Source organism: Oxyura jamaicensis, chromosome 1, assembly GCF_011077185.1.
Source record: "Oxyura jamaicensis isolate SHBP4307 breed ruddy duck chromosome 1, BPBGC_Ojam_1.0, whole genome shotgun sequence".
NCBI classification, from domain to species: domain Eukaryota; kingdom Metazoa; phylum Chordata; class Aves; order Anseriformes; family Anatidae; genus Oxyura; species Oxyura jamaicensis.
The window spans coordinates 66569745-66586856 of record NC_048893.1 but is presented as its reverse complement, the minus strand read 5'-3'; positions in this window follow the sequence as shown (position 1 = coordinate 66586856).

Sequence of the window (17112 nt, the reverse complement as noted above, 5' to 3'; positions counted from 1 at the left end):
GATGTCCTTCTTGTAGCGAGGGGCCCAAAACTGAACACAGTACTCGAGGTGCGGCCTCACCAGAGCCGAGTACAGGGGGACGATCACCTCCCTAGCCCTGCTGGTCACACTATTTCTGATACAAGCCAGGATGCCGTTGGCCTTCTTGGCCACCTGAGCACACTGCTGGCTCATATTCAGCCGACTGTCCACTATCACTCCCAGGTCCTTCTCCGCCTGGCAGCTCTCCAACCACTCATCTCCCAGCCTGTAGCTCTGCTTGGGGTTATTACGCCCCAGGTGCAGGACCCAGCACTTGGCCTTGTTAAACTTCATGCAGTTGACCTCAGCCCATCGGTGCAGCCTATCCAGATCCTCCTGCAGAGCCTTCCTACCCTCGAGCAGATCGACACATGCACCTAACTTGGTGTCATCTGCAAACTTACTGAGGGTGCACTCAATGCCCTCGTCCAGATCATTGATGAAGATGTTAAAGAGGACCGGCCCCAGCACCGAGCCCTGGGGGACCCCACTAATGACTGGCCTCCAACTGGACTTGACTCCATTTACCACAACTCTTTGGGCCCGGCTATCCAGCCAGTTTCTAACCCAACGAAGCGTGCGCCAGTCCAAGCCAAGAGCAGCCAGTTTCTTGAGGAGAATGCTGTGGGAGACGGTGTCAAAAGCCTTGCTGAAGTCAAGGTAGACCACATCCACAGCCTTTCCCTCGTCCACCCAGCGCGACACTTTGTCATAGAAGGAGATCAGGTTCGTCAAGCAGGACCTGCCTTCCATAAACCCATGCTGACTGGGCCTGATCGCCTGCTTGCCCTTCAAGTGCCGCATGATGACTCCCAAGAGGATCTGCTCCATGAGCTTCCCTGGTACTGAGGTCAAACTGACAGGCCTGTAGTTCCCCGGGTCAGCCCTCCGGCCCTTCTTGTAGATGGGCGTCACATTCGCTAGCCGCCAGTCAGCTGGGACCTCCCCCGATAGCCAGGACTGCTGATAAATGATGGATAGTGACTTGGCCAGCTCCTCTGCCAGTTCTCTCAGTACCCTTGGGTGGATCCCATCCGGCCCCATCGACTTGTGCACATCCAAGTGCCGTAGCAGGTCACCAACCAGTTCTTCGTGGATGGTGAGGGCCACATCCTGCTCCCCATCCCCTTCCACCAGCTCAGGGTACTGGGAATCCAGAGAACAACTGGTTTTGCTGTTAAAGACTGAGGCAAAGAAGGCATTGAGCACCTCCGCCTTTTCCTCATCTCTTGTAACTAAGTTTCCCCCTGCATCCAGTAAAGGATGGAGATTCTCCTTTGTCCTCTTTTTTGTGTTGATGTATTTATAAAAGCGTTTTTTGTTATCTTTAACGGCAGTAGCCAGATTGAGCTCCAGATGAGCTTTGGCCTTCCTAATTTTGTCCCTGCACAGCCTCGCTACATCCTTATAGTCCTCCCTAGTGGCCTGCCCACTTTTCCAAAGATTATAAACCCTCTTTTTTCTCCTAAGCTCAAGCCACAGTTCTCTGTTCAGCCAGGCTGGTCTTCTTCCCCGCTGGCTCATCTTTGGGCACATGGGAACAGACCGCTCCTGCGCCATTAGGATTTGCCTCTTGAAGAGCGCCCAGCCTTCCTGGACCCCTCTGCCCTTCAGAACCGCCTCCCAAGGGACTCTACCAACCAGTGTCTTGAACAGCCCAAAGTCAGCTCTCCGAAAGTCCAGTACAGTGGTTTTACTGGTTCCCTTCCTGGCCTCGACAAGAATAGTGAACTCCACCATTTAGTGGTCACTCTGCCCAAGACAGCTCCCGACAATCACATCCTCCACCAGTCCTTCTCTGTTTGTGAAGAGAAGGTCCCTTTGGATGGCATCCCTTCCCTCCAGCATGTTGACCACACCACACAGTGTGATATCTCTCATTCGAGAGGCAGGAGACCTTTTCTCCATTAACACCAGTGACAGGACCTGCGGGAACGGGGTTAAGCTGAGGCAGGGGAAATTTAGACTTGACATCAGGAGGTGGTTCTTCACAGAGAGGGTGGTTGCACACTGGAACAGGCTCCCCAGGGAAGTTGTCACTGCACCGAGCCTGTCTGAATTTAAGAAGAGATTGGACTGTGCACTTAGTCACATGGTCTGAACTTTTGGGTAGACCTGTGCGGTGTCAAGAGTTGGACTTGATGATCCTTAAGGGTCCCTTCCAACTCAGGATATTCTATGATTCTATGATATCACTGGGATCCTTGCTGAGGGTGCACATTATACTAATGTTGCTCCAATATAACTGTATAACTTGAGGAGGTTAATATATCTATGAAAGGACTCTAGTTGTATTTATATATTTGTATATGAATATAAAGATATTAGTAAAGATCCAGAAAACAGAAATAATGGGAAATCATATTTCAGTCACCCTATTTTAGACTGATGACAAATAAAATGTTTTAGTGCAGAAAGCATGCAAATTTGTCACAGAGTCTAAAATGTAAATGAAATACTCACTTGTACACTTCCACTTTTCAAAGTATAAGCTGTTTTTAAATTTATACGATCAGTTGACTGTCTCTGAGAGATGACCCTCATGAGGTATCTGTTAAGAGGCCGACCTCAAATCCTAACAGAAAACTTAGATCCAAAGTGGGCAGTCCTTGTACATGGTACACAAATCTTAGTAAGCAATTATGATGGATATGCTAGGTGCAGGCAGATTAAAACCAATTCAGGAACTTCTGCAGAACCACCCAGCCATTCTGAAGTGCCTTTTTCGCACCCATGGTTTTAAGTGGACTGCTGGAGTACATGCCAAAAGGTGGCAACACAACACCCCACCAAACACTGCAGCTTCACTCTGCAGCAGTGCAGAATGACCACTTCACCAAAATTAGGGTGCTGCAACCAGTGTCTTGGCAGCTCATCCGACCTGCCTCTACATTACCAAATTTAGCTCTCTGATGCAGGAGAACAGTGGGGCAAGCAAATTGTATGTCATAGTGGGGGCTTTACGTATAGCAATAAGCACTCCTTTTGTTTCAAAGAACTCTGTATTAAAGAGGTTAATCATCTGATCTCCACTGTCTATTCTGCAGTCCAGTTCCTTTCTCTTTCTAGCCTTCCCTTACTTCTTTGTTGGGCCCCTCAAATCCTGAGGTCCTGAGCTGTTGTTTCACCTCATCAAAAGAAGAAATCTTTTCCCTTACTTTCAGTGTTGTCACTATCAGAATAGTGGTACTCACTATCTTTTAGATCAGTTTGTTAGTGGCCTGCTCAGCCAGGGCCCCCAGGGATACACACTGTTATCTCTGTTGTCTGTAGTACTTCTTCTGAACTTATGCAACTTGAATTACTGGAGTTCCTCTGTGAAACTTTTCATCCAAAGGACTAGAGACCTTTTCAGACATTATGACCAGAGGGATACTATAAGGACAAAGGTAAGTATATGAAGGCTTCTTTTAGTCCATTTGCTTAGCCACCTAACAGGAATTCTTCTACTCTCTACCTTACCCCAAGAATTAAAATAAAAGTGTCAGATACAAGTGGAAGTCAATTCCAATTTTGTTTCTTCCCCCCACACCCACCCCCAACCTCTAGAGAAGGATTCAAGGCTGGAAAGTCACAATCTGGATCACTGATGACCAAGACTTGATCTAAGCTCAACTGATTTCATCCCCTGAGCTATGGGATGCTATTGTCAAAGCTATGATTTACACAGGTACACATTTTTTCTCCTCTGTACCTTATCGTGCTTCTAAGACTACATTACAATACCTGAGTGCCTCACAGTCTATGATACATTTAATGCTAACAACATCCCTGTGAGGGATGGAGGTGGCATAGTTCTCATTTCATAGATGGGTAACTGGGGAGCATTGCAAATTAGGGCCTTGTCTAAGAGTTACATCAGCCGGTAAGTCTCCAAATGGAGACAACTATCACAGAATAAGGATATCCACAGAGATGATTATGTCAGCATAAGTACATTATAAAAATATCATAATAATTGTTAAATAATAATAAAAATAATTAAAGCATAATATTTTAGAAAATTCATCAGTACAGCCACCACCCTCCATAACATCCACAGTGTTACAAGGGAAGAAATAAATAAGTGCCCTATCCTAACACTTTTTCAGTGCCTGAGCCAACTTTCCTCTTGTATATCATAACATCAATTAAACCAGTCTCACAGGACCTCTTCTGAGAATACCTGCCACAGCACAGCAGAAAGCTGTCATGAAGAGGCTTCAGCCTCCATGACTCAGTACTGTTGAGGCAGCAGGGATCTCTTTGCTGCTACTTCCTTTCCAACCTCTGAGCACATATCTCAGGTATCAGCACTCATGGCTCTCTTGTGAAGACAAAGGCTTGGGCTACATCAGTCCAATGATTATTGTTTTTATACTGCCTGATTGAAAGAGTCTGTACACCTGTGGTCCTTCTTTTGGGGAAAGTTTTAATAACTATATGCAGTGGCAAAGGATTCCTCAAAAAACTAAGTAGGTCAGGACTATTTTTTTTTTCCTCTTGCAAGAGCAAATGTAATAGGGATAATTTTACTTGGGAAAAAAAAAAAAAAAAAAAAAAAGGCAATTTTCAAAAATACCTAGTTTACAAAGCCTTATCACATCTTGATGAGTAATGGTCCTAGCTTTTTCAGTTTCCTACTCCCCATGGTGGTTCTGGGTTTCACACAACTCCTTCTCTTTTGAAGGATGGTCCCTTTAGTCCCATTAGGGTATACTGTTCTCTGCTGGCAGGCTTTCACCTACTCTGGTCCAAAACAGATGTATAGGTTGGCCAGAGAGAGGGAAAATCTTCAAAGCTAATAATGCTGGCATTATCCCTTCATAATCCTTCCCAGTATGAATATTACATTTGCTGTTTTCCAGTCAGATGGCACCACTGTTGGCTCAGATGGTTTATTAAAACTTCTTTCTACTGGACATGTTCTGACATCGAACATTTCTTGAACAATTTTGGGGTGGAAATTATCTAGTCCTGCTAACCTGATATTATTTTATTTGCTTCCAACCTAGATGAATACATTTCTGTTTTAGGCCCTCATTCCCAGCAGTTATTTTTCTTTTGCCTCCATATTTTGTAGCAGTATCCTCCCTTGAAACTAGTAGAAATTATTCATCAAGATTTTGAGATCTACCCAGAGAAGCCTCTGAGTTTTTTGAAAGATGCATGATTCAAAACATTTTTTTTTCTGCTCCTGAAGAATTAAAGCAGTATATTTTGATAGTAGGCATTGCTATAAGCACAGTATCATACAGTTCATGTAAACCATCACAGCTCCAAATTCATCAGAAATACTAGACTATCCAAATGCTTTCTTTAGAGCATCCAAGGAAAAAAAGACACAAAGCTTTTTTTTTTTTTTTTTTGTTTTGTTTTGTTTTGTTTTTTGTTTTTTGTTTTCCACTCAGAAGACAGTAAGGTAGGAATACTACCACTATCATCACCAGTATGATCATTTAGGATTTTTTTCTTTGTTGTTTTTGGTTTTAGATATGAAAAATCATGAATTAAAGTACAAAACTATCAAAAGGAAAACTATAGCCATGTGTAATAGAAATCTGACAAGGAACCAAAATTCAAGTTGTTGTTTCTATAAGTAGGCTTACAAAAGCTGTTGGTTCTATACTTTCAAAAATTTTGCAGAAATTTAGGATATGGAAGATTCTCATTTTCCAAAGACTAGTCATCTTTTCACTGAAATATATATATATATATATATAAAAACATATTTTATTGTTGTTACTGGGAAGATTTAATTCAGCTACTTAATTTATATACTTGACTAATGCAGGAACAAATATTTGTACGCAGAAATATGCTGAAGCTTGAGAAGAATAATAGAAATAGCAATATATTAATAAATATTTCTAGTATGGCATAATTCAAAGAAAATACCTGTAATAACATTGCCAATCCTTAATTACTTTAAAAAAGAAAAAAAATTACTAAGATCCCAAAGCAATAGATATGTATTAGATATATATTTGTCTTTCTTTTTATGCATGATATAATATTTATTGCACTATATAAATGGTTTGTTAATTGAATTTTTGTTTCTTTAAAAAAAAGTGTCAGTAATTAAAAAACCTCACACAAAATTTCCTTTAAAGGTTCATTAACATTTTGTCACACCTGATGTGAATTTCAAGTTCCAGATGAAAACAAAAACCTGAACATGTTCCATGCAGCTTCTTGCTTCATCACAAACATTTCTCATAGCTTCAGTAGATAAGCAAGAACCCCTCTAGCATTAGCTTTCTTAATCAGACTGCTACATACATATTGCAATTTCTTTTTCTGTGGTAATCTCATAGATTCTCTCATCCATTTCTTTGTCAGAAGAGTCAGTTTTGACACACCAATTCCTTACATGAATCCATCAGGTAAATAAAAGTGACTAGCTGCTCCAGGAGGAAAAAAAAATAAGAAAAAAAAAGTCATAAAACACCTGGAAATCCTAGATAAAGTACATGGATTTTGTGAATAGTGCTTTGTTCCATGTTGCAGGTTGTCTTTATTTTTAGGTTCTGTAATATAACTATTATACTATTATACTAAGGCATCCCTGGAGGGAAATAACAAGGCAAATAACAGAAGTCCAGTATTTTCTGGCTTTATGTAAGCATACCTGGGGTATTTCCTGGGGTTAGACACAGATGCAGGCTAGAAATTCAGTATATTTTCAAGCAGAACCAACCAACCCAAAGGTGTCTGGTCAAATCATACCTTTTATTTTAAGTTATAGAAATAACAGGGTTGCATGAATAACTTCAGGTAGAATGCAAAAGAAGTTGCACCCTGCCACAGTTCTGCAGGAACAAAGCAGAACCATCCTTTATCACAATTCTGAAATGCAGAAAGAAGTTCAAGAGAAGCCTACAAACCCTAAAACTTTGCAGCTATAATAGTGACTGGATGTTCTGTGGACCTGCTATCTATCAAATATAGTATCCAATTCAGCAGTTAACACTGTGATACATTCAGACTCTGCTCAAGAGCATTATTGTTTGTAAGAAAGGTTTCCAAGCCTTGAATGTCAGTGCCTGATGGGCATTTCAAGTGTAGCTCCAATTTCCAGTAATTACTCACATATTAATCTGGAACAAACTAAAATTTTAGGCAAGCTTGGATCTGTCTCCTAATTCAACCAAGATGCAGGGTTGGGGGACAAAGAACAGTAATTATTCAAAATGATGAAAGCAATGCCACAGCAGGTAGTTACAGTTTTCTTGCCATCTAGTTTAAGCCCAGCAAGGCTACTTCTAGTCCAGTTTTGTTAATTCAGTGATTATAATAGAACTGAAGAGCCAAAAGAAAGCAGCAATTCTGTTTCATCTTATGTTATGTAAATGTGATGTCAAAACTGAAAATTTTCAGGGTAAACAATATAAATGAACTCCAAGAAGTTTGGAAAATGAACACAGAAATCATTAAAACAATATGTGTTGTTACAGAAATCAAGTAAATCTGCAATATTTTGTGGTTGCAGTAGTATCTGTCATATCTTTAAGAGAAAGCTTGAATACAAATAACAGCTTTTACTAAACTAAATACTGTAGCTGAAAAAAGCTAGATCAATTTCTGAGCATTCAGCTCTTCTTCAGGACATAAGAATAACAACAGCCTATTTTTTTCCTTTGAAAAAAGGAGAGGGAAAATAAAATTGGAGGTTCATTTAAACACCTTTACCCAAACTGGCCGTGAAGCAGCCTCTATTTCCTTTATTAGAATTACTTAGAATTAGAATTAGAATTGGGAGACTGAAGAACTTGGCCACCATGTGTGTTCTGTTTGTTGGCCCTTTAGAAGCAGTAGACCCTACCTCATTGGGAAGAAAAAGCATTCCTGTTATACATGATCCATATGTATGCACCCTTGCAAGACAGAGAAGGCACAACCCACGTGTCTTGGCGAATGGCTGCACTTGAAAGTAAAGATGCTTTGTTCTATTAAGACAAGAATATGACAGTTTAATCTTCACCTGGTTTGGTATCTCAACCATCAGATGAGAGAAGGGTTTTAGAGTAAAAACAGCAATGGTTCAGCCACTACATTAAAAACCACAAGACCTCTTAAATGGAGTTTCTAAAAAAAAAAAAAAAAATCCTAACTGGTTAATTGCAGTTACTAAATGATTTCTTTTTATGTAAAAGCTTTATAATTAACAAGCCAGACATTGATTTCTAGTCATTACCAATTTCTTCATGATTATTATTGCTTCTCTAATAATCTTCACTATATTAACATAGATTAAGAAGCTCTTTAAAATAGAGCAGCTTCATTAGCTCATTCTATCACAGGAGGACCTGCAGAACTCAGCACTTCAGTTAACCACCACGCAGAAGCTGAAAATAAATGCTGCAAGACTATTCCTAGGGGCTGATGTGCATGAAGAAGTGTGAGAAACCTCAGCGCTTAACTCCTAGCACTTAACTACCAGTCAGTAAAGCTTCTAAAATCATTAGCATGGACAGCCATGTTAACAATATTTCTGTGTTAATCTTTATTTCTACATTAATGAAACATCTTTTGTCCTATCCTATCCTACTGAGAAACTTCATAAATCCAGTTGCAAAACTGGAATAATTTCAACTAGGTAAATGAAAGCATGGCAGCTTCATGAAAGCTTTTGAAAACACAGCAATGTAACGAAGCACAGTAGCACAAAGGAGGGGAAAAATAGCTCATCCTGTGTAAACGTGGCTTTCAGGCCTTAGAATACACATGACTGAAGTAGGGATCGGGATGGCATCTGACACACACACTTTTGCTCTTGTGAAACATGCCAGGGAATCTTTACAGACTAAGCAACTATTTCTCATCCAACAGCATTGGATTAGTTTTGCCCAGTCTTTTCCATGGAGATATGCTAAGTTTGATAATAGCTATGACTGTCCTTTGGAGACCACATAGACCATTAATTTCTGCCTGGAAATAGCAGAATTCAATAAAAATTTTAGTGTGCTTTGGGTTTGTTCATTTGTAAAGTTATACTGACTTTTTTGCTCTGAGATTTTGATGTACAATTTATATAATGCAAAGAAGTCACATAGGATATTGGCAATGGGACAATAGTTTTATGAGTTATGCAGGAGTTTTGTTTCAGGCATAGTCCACAGACTCTTTATTTCATGAAATAAAATAGCATCTAATTACTTGTATTTTGGGTGACTATTCTCAAACATTCCAAGTGATCTCGCTCAATTCTTCTTCATGAATTCACAAAAGAAACAAAAGCCATGGCTCAATGCAAAAGGGGTTTGAAAATGTTGTATGATGTTTTATACAATGAATATAACAAATAGAAGATAAAGCCTTATGCAAGTCTTTGATATCTCAACACAAGCTTACATCCCATGAATCTGCACTTCCCCACAGCTGCAAATCTGTCAAGATATGAAGATTTGTCTTGTCTTATCACTAAGACTGAGAATATCTGGGCAATCTAGAGTTTTTAAATGCTGAAACAGAGTTGAATTCAGACTTGTCCTTCAATCTTTGCCCATTTTACCAAAATTTTCTGATTGCATGTGACAGAATGCAGGAATAAACTACAAATCAGAAGAGAATTATACTAATGGATTAAAAAGTGAAATATTTAAAATCTCATACTTGAAATATATCCTTCAAAAATACGTGCATTAGAGCCTCTAGTTATCTACAATAAATTTTTCTGCTCACGAGAAAGTCAGTCATTGTGGGATTTTCAATCAAACTTGATAGATTTATTTTGTCTGCCTTCTGTGTTTTTCACAGAAACTGGTAGATAGAGTTCTACCTGTCTTACCTTAGAATTGGTCAAGTGCTATAGGAAACTTTCTGCATTTTCCCACTGATTTCTTCAAGTTGATTAAGGTCTATTAGACTGATGCTATGCTTTTTAAATTATCAGAAATCTCAATTAATGACTCAGAAAATAAACAGAAAAACCTTATTCCTTTCACAGCCCTGCACCATTCAGAGTAGCACAAATATCAAAAATTATGTAGGAGGTACAAAGTGATGGAAGATCATATCTTTGGGATTCCCCTTCAGGGAATTACCACACACATGCCTAAATTTAAAGTAAACCTAAGCTAATTATGAATTTGCCATGATCTTCACATGAACTTGATAGACTTAAAAAAAAATATATAAAAAAAATTGAAGCCTTCTTGAATAAAGCCTTCAAGAAGGAAGAGGGTGGAAGTGGTCATTATTTTTTCCAGAAATGTTGAGTTAGTGGTCAACAGGTAGAAATAAATAAATAAATTGAAAAAAAAAAAAAAAAAGTTATGGTATTTCACAAAGAGTTGTTTGTTTGAATACATTTTACAAATGCAGCAAAGTGCCTTAAGAGCCCAAATCCACAGGACACAACGTTAAGTGTACCTATGGCATATGATGGAAGACTGCAGAAACAGCTCAGCAACATGCTACTTTATTTTGGTGGGACCCAAGCTTAATTTGTCTGAGTACAGTTTCATGTTAACCTGGATACAGAGAGGACTAGACAACATGCCAGCTGCATGGAATTTGTGGCTGTGCAGACGCACACCTGTTAGTGCACTATGTGAACAGCAATGAACATAGCACCAGACAGTACTAAGGATCAAGGCAGTCACAGTCCTTGCAGTTCCTACCCTTGTAAGTCCACCTTTGATACTACTTCCAGGCCCTGATCTTTGTGCAGTAATGGATTTTCTGACACAGACAGACCAACCTGTCCATAGCTAGGCTGGGACTTCTAATACATATATCGTGTGGTGTAAGCATGCCCTAAGCATGCCTTCACCACCCTGCCTGCTTTTAAAAATTTGAAAACAAGACATACATCCATATCATGAGACATGGAAATTCATAGTTTGTGGTCTTTATTCACGATGCTCAACTGAAACTTGATTTGTGAAAAGTGAAACTTTGCTATGCAACAGTACGAAAAATTAAAATTAATTGATCTGACCATAATCATCAGTGAACAACTGAAGAGGTTGTAACCAAGGAATCATCTTGCCTTTTGAAAACTCTCTGGATAAACTTAATGGATACATACAGCAATATGATCTAAGGGAATACATGCATTCATTTCCCTTTTCCATTCACCTAAGAGGGTACTGAAACTTTTATCTGATGCCACATTAAGGTGTAATGTGCTCTGATATGCAACAGATAAGGAATTCCCAAAACTTTCTTTGATGTCTTTCAGTCATGTTTCCATCAAATAATTCACCATGGAAAGAAGACACACAGAAATTACTAAATTCTTTGTAACTAAGCAATTGTTTTAGACCGAAAATATATTTCTTTTGCATCTTCAATCCAAATCTTATCCAAATCTTTTTTTAAAAAAAAAAAAAATCATTTTTTTATGTATCTGATCTAGAGGGGAAAATTGTGCATATTCATCTGAAAAGTCTTTCATCCTGTAACACAGACAACATCAAAGGGCCACACCTATGAAAATATTAATTCTCCTCTAAACTTTTTGTCCCAAGGCCACCACAAATCTCTCTCCTCTAGTCTGATTTATGTTTCAACAATGTTTTCAATAACCCTCTACAGCTCTACATCTATTGAACAAATAATCTGGAAGTGTTGCAGAGAATTGCTATGTCCTAATACAGCATATATAGAATAATAAATATATTAAAAGCAATCTATTTTCTCAGATATGAAGAGTACATGAATGTAATTGGTATTCTAATTTATGACAAATACCCTGTGGCTACAGTAACTAGGGCCCTGCACTGTAACATAAAGAACCGCTTTGCATCTTCAACATCTCTTTGAATAGGGCCATGCACTGCCTTCTCTAAATTCAGCACAAAGCTAGTTTAGATTCATACTGTAGTACTCACCATGCAAGCAATTCTTATAAATGTTTCAGAGCAAATTCATCTTGGTCCAACTTTATTTACTTCTTGATAGACATCTGTTTTTCAACAGAGAGTGGATTAAAGCAATTAAAAACTCCAAGCATGATATGGGTGTCCTGGTATGCTATTATCCCACTCCTTCCCCACTAGAAAGCAAATGGCTATGTGATCCTCCTGTTACCACAGGTAAAAGCAGCAGCAGCAGGAACTGTGCTTGCATTTCTTGGTCATAAAGTTAGTACTCCATTGTAATGATTTTCCCTTTTGTGTAGGAAGAAACAGTTTGATAAGAATATATTGGTCATTCACAGGACATGTTTAGAAGACTTCCTTTACAGCTTCCAAGAACAGTAAAACTAATTAAGATGAATTACTAGTTGTCTTGAGACCAGTGATACCTGACGACTTCAGGTTTGTAATGATTTAAACAACAGCAAACCACAACAATAGAAAGGCAAGATAATCTTAGGTTCTGATCTGAAAACTGCATAACTCCCACTTTGAAAGAGGTAGAAACATGTGATAGATACTCATATGCCTTAATCTACCTGTGCTTTAATTCTATATATCCACTGGTGCTACTTTTCCTTTCTTCATTCCAATTTATTTATTCTATACATAATTCTTAATGCAAACCCACATCCAACAGAATGACAGAAACTGTTTTCAAATTCACTCCTGACCTTCACAACTGGACTTGCTTTGCTAATGCAGATTTCAAATCTAAAGCCCACAAGCTTTGGAGAAGCCAACATTAGGCTGAGCTGTTACTAACAAATTTCCCGTGGCTCATGAAAGTCTCTCATGCATACTCCATTCCTCACCCCCTAAGTTCCAATTAGATCTAAACTTTACAAAATGAAAGTGTAAAATAATTTGCAGAAGCAGAAAATTACACTTTAGGGCCTGTGCATACCTAGGTCTCTAGGTATTTACTTAAGCATAGTATGCTCTGACAGTTCTTAACATATGTAATAGCAAATAATAATTTTTGTATAGTTTTATGAGTCATGAAAGTTGTAATAAATGAAATGAATAAAAATATCCTGTCAATATATAAAAGATTATTTTGAAGAAGAATCTTGAGGTAGGATCAGAAGATGGGCTTCATCAGCAAAACTGTAAAGGAATCAGAAATATGAGGGACTAATACAAAGGACATGGGTTCAAAAAAAAATTTCCACAGATAGATAGTGGGTCAAATTTCACAACAGGAGATCTATGAAAATATTATTCTGTCTTGAAAAACTTCTGTTGTGTGCTCATAACATGAGTGGCCTTGAGAACTGTAGTCCTATCAATTTGCTGACTCTCAAAGTGATATAGTAGCTTTTGGTGTGTACCAATAGCAAGGAATAAAAAAGCAGGCAGGCTTTTGTGCTTTAGACCAGAGGAGCTCTACAGGCTTTTACAGTTCTGCAGTGGCAAAACCTTTTGGGCCTTTATTCATTGGCAGATTTATCCTAGCATTTCTTTTTTCTCTCTCTCTTCGTCAGCCCACCCACACTCAAATATTTACTACTTCTGATTCAGCTGAGAGAAATCCTGGAAGTGCTTTGAAAGACAATTTGGGATAAGCACATAAAGAAAGCTCTTTTTATCCAGGTGCTCTGAGAACTACAATATCCCCAAGCTGCAAAGACACACATTTATGGTACATTATCTCCCTGACATTATTCATACAGGTGGGAGGAAATTTATACTGCATTAAGCTAAAGTAAATGAATTTTGCATGAGCTGAAGGATGACCTGGAAAAGTGGAATCCATAGTCCAGTCTGAGACAAGGACTTGCCCTTTTCCTGAAAGAATATCCAAAGCACTGGATTGGAGGAGCAAGCACCTGGATGTTTTCAAAGTGTGATGATGAAGAGAAACAAATGAATGAGGTCTTATGGTCTCTCCACAAACACACTACATCAACATGTAGGCCCACTCACCCAATCCCTTGCTCTCAGGCTCAGTCCACTGTCACACACCAATGGTCCTGCGTGTACTTGATTTTGACCCTGGTTCGATAATCAGAGAGGCTCCCTCTCTGGATTTTAACACTGGCCTACCTTCTCCCCATCTGTACCTAATTCACAAAAAGACATCTTTTATCTGATCTTTTGTTATTTGATATAAAGATGTATTTAATTGTTTAAATTAAATTAAATGCAATTGTTATATGAAACTAACCCAGAATACATTTATTTGGTAGTTATATGCCAACACCTCTTCAAATCTCAAAAATTCAGTTGGCTACATTTTGATGTGTGTTTAATTGGAGACATAAGCACAAACATGAATTATCAATGCTACAGCCATTCTAAAAAAAGAAGTGCAATATCTCAGAAAGAAGACAGCTATAATTTTGTAAGTTTTGAGAAGCTATACTCCTAACAGCATTGATGACACATGAGCAAGCTTAGAAAATTAATCAATTAATTAATTAATTAATAATTTAGTTGGTTCAGACTTGTTTCATTTGCCTTAGTACCATGACTACTGTCTCAGTCTCTTTTATTTTTGACATAATTCACAAGAACATAGTTAAGTATTTCCATTAATCTTAGGTTTGGGAATTCAGGATTTTCATTTCCAGTACAAAAAGTTGTTCTTGGAGAGAGTTTAGGAACAAAAAAAGGTCACCAATTAATTTTAGCATCAGCCAAATTAGATGAGAGAGAGAATTGTAAATGAAAATCCTTGGAAAAGATGAATTACTGGTATTCTGTACAAGAAAATCATGTCCTGAATCATCAGGATGGCAGTGAATGTATGCACTGAAAAAATCAGTCTAGCTTTCACAGATCCTTAGACAAGTCCCTCAGAAGAAGGAATCTAGTTATGGGTTAATACATAAAATATACCAATTTTAAGTTGACTTTCAAAAAAAGCCACAATTAGAAAGGTCTAGCTTTTAATCTGGAGCTCCTCTAGCTGTTGAAGACTAGAAGAAAACAATCCTTACATCCTTGGTACCAAGGAAGTCCCTTATGTCCGCTAGCTGCTAGGGTGAGCCTGAACTTACTGCAAGCTGCTTGCATGTGTAGTGGAGAGCTGATACAAGGGGAGGGTGACTGCAGGATCAGAAAAGGGGACAAAAACTGCCCGAGAGTCTTACTAGATCCTTGTTTTAACAAAAGGAGTGTTAAATGTTTCTTGGCTGCTCTTGAAGCCCAACACTTTGTAACTGGAATTCATTCTGATAAATATCAGAAAGAACTTACATATTTAAAGCAAAAGATATTGAAGATGAGAGGACACTTAAATGCAAAGGTAAGAATACATATTTATTACCAAGTATCTAAAAATATTTTGCTTGAGAGGTGCAGATTGTTTGAAATTTTTCTGCTCTTGTCCTGTGATATTAAATCTGAAGTAAATTTTACTAGCAAAATGGAAATAGTGTCATTATTTCACTAATTAGTCCACTTTCTGCTGTTAGCACTGAAAACACCGGCTTTTTTTTTCCCCAGTTTGCCTCCTTAAAAGACATGCCAGATGAGTTCAGGCTCTGTTTTGAGACTGGAAATTAATAGCAGTATTTTGATCAAGCTGCATTTAAAATGACTATGATCACTTAAAAAGCATGTTAATTCCAGGCTGCTAAAATGAACTTTCTTTTTCCATTTTTCCTATGTGGATCTGTGACTATGAACAAAAGACAGAGACACATGGTAATGCCAATCAACAAATAACTTGATTTCTGTAATATTTATTTTTTCCAGAATAAACATGGAAACTGTCTGTTTTGCTTTACATTTCTTTTCTCTGTCAGCTCTAAAAACCACCCATTGTGCTTGGATATCATACAGTGCATATGGTATGCAGGATCACACACTGTTCTGAAAACCCTTCCCATATCTCACTGTAACAAGGTAAGTTATGGGTAAAATAATAATTTTACAGGACATGAATTTTCTTAGTGTTTGTGGGCTTCAGATAGATTCTTAAGAGTATTGTTTTAACACAGTTTGCAAGATGTACACATACCTTAGTCACAGAAAAGCTACACAATAGCTAAACTTCAGCCAAATAATTTTAACTATTTACTAGGGAAAGAAAAGAACACATATCTATCATAGCAGAGCATGTCTATGGTACCAAAGCTCTATTCTGTCATTAACACAGGCTGCTTGCTCATCATGGAGTGAAATGTCAATATTAAAAGAAACATATGAGATTTGTGGGGAAAATATATATATATATATATATATTTAAGCAAGAAACTTTTTTTCCCTGCTGAGATGCTTTTTTTCTTGTTTCTACTTTTTCTATATATAATTAAATATATTTTAATGTATATATATTAGCAGAAATGATGAAAGTACTGCCTCCTAGCTTTTGCTAGACAATGCAGAATTTCTTCTGACATCTCTGGAATATTTGATGTTGGCAACAGCTACATAATGAATATTGTACTTGAGAATATATGCTATAAAATGAAGGTATATCAAGACTTTCTGAAAGTAAATACATAACTATACAAAAGAGATTGTTTCTTTAATGTAGACTACAAAACCTAAAAAATGCCTGAATTCCACTTAAACACCACTTTAGAGTCCTGGAAAGATTGTTCTTGAAACAATACCTATGTCATCTTTTTTCCTCTTTTCCTGTCTCAGCTTAGCCTTCTTCATAAACTTAGCTGAAACCCGGGGTCATAAAGCAAATGAAATGCTTGCCTTGAAGAAGCAAACTAATAGTGAGGACCTGGGAGAATAAATGTACTTGTCGACTTGCTAGGAAGGTTTTAACCTGCTTCTTGTAGTGCCCTCATATGGGTTTTTCTTAATATCTGAAAATAATATTTCTGCACTAGTGCTGAAGCAGAGATGTGCATGTTCAAAGATGGTGTATGCCCAGTGTTGCCTCTGAGTACCTGTACACACTTTTGTGGCTGAGTTCCTCTGCAGGAGGAATTGCCAACACACAGCCTAGATGACCACATCATATTTTGAATGTAATGTTATGAAACACCATACAATGAAATTCCTTCGACCAGAGGAACAACTTTGACTCAGGAATTTACTCCAGTCAGAAACCAAGGTTAAAAAAAAAATAATAAAAAAAAAATCACTTTCTTCAAGTTCCCACTTTTCAAAGTTGACACGGCACACAACCACACAGAACTAAACCAAAGGAAATCTGGTGCAACAAAAATGAGATAACTTAAGTCTCTCTAAAGATAAAAGTCAAGATCCCATAAACTACAGCAGGTCCAAGATTTCATCCACATTTTTCTGGTATGCAGTATTTGGCTAACAT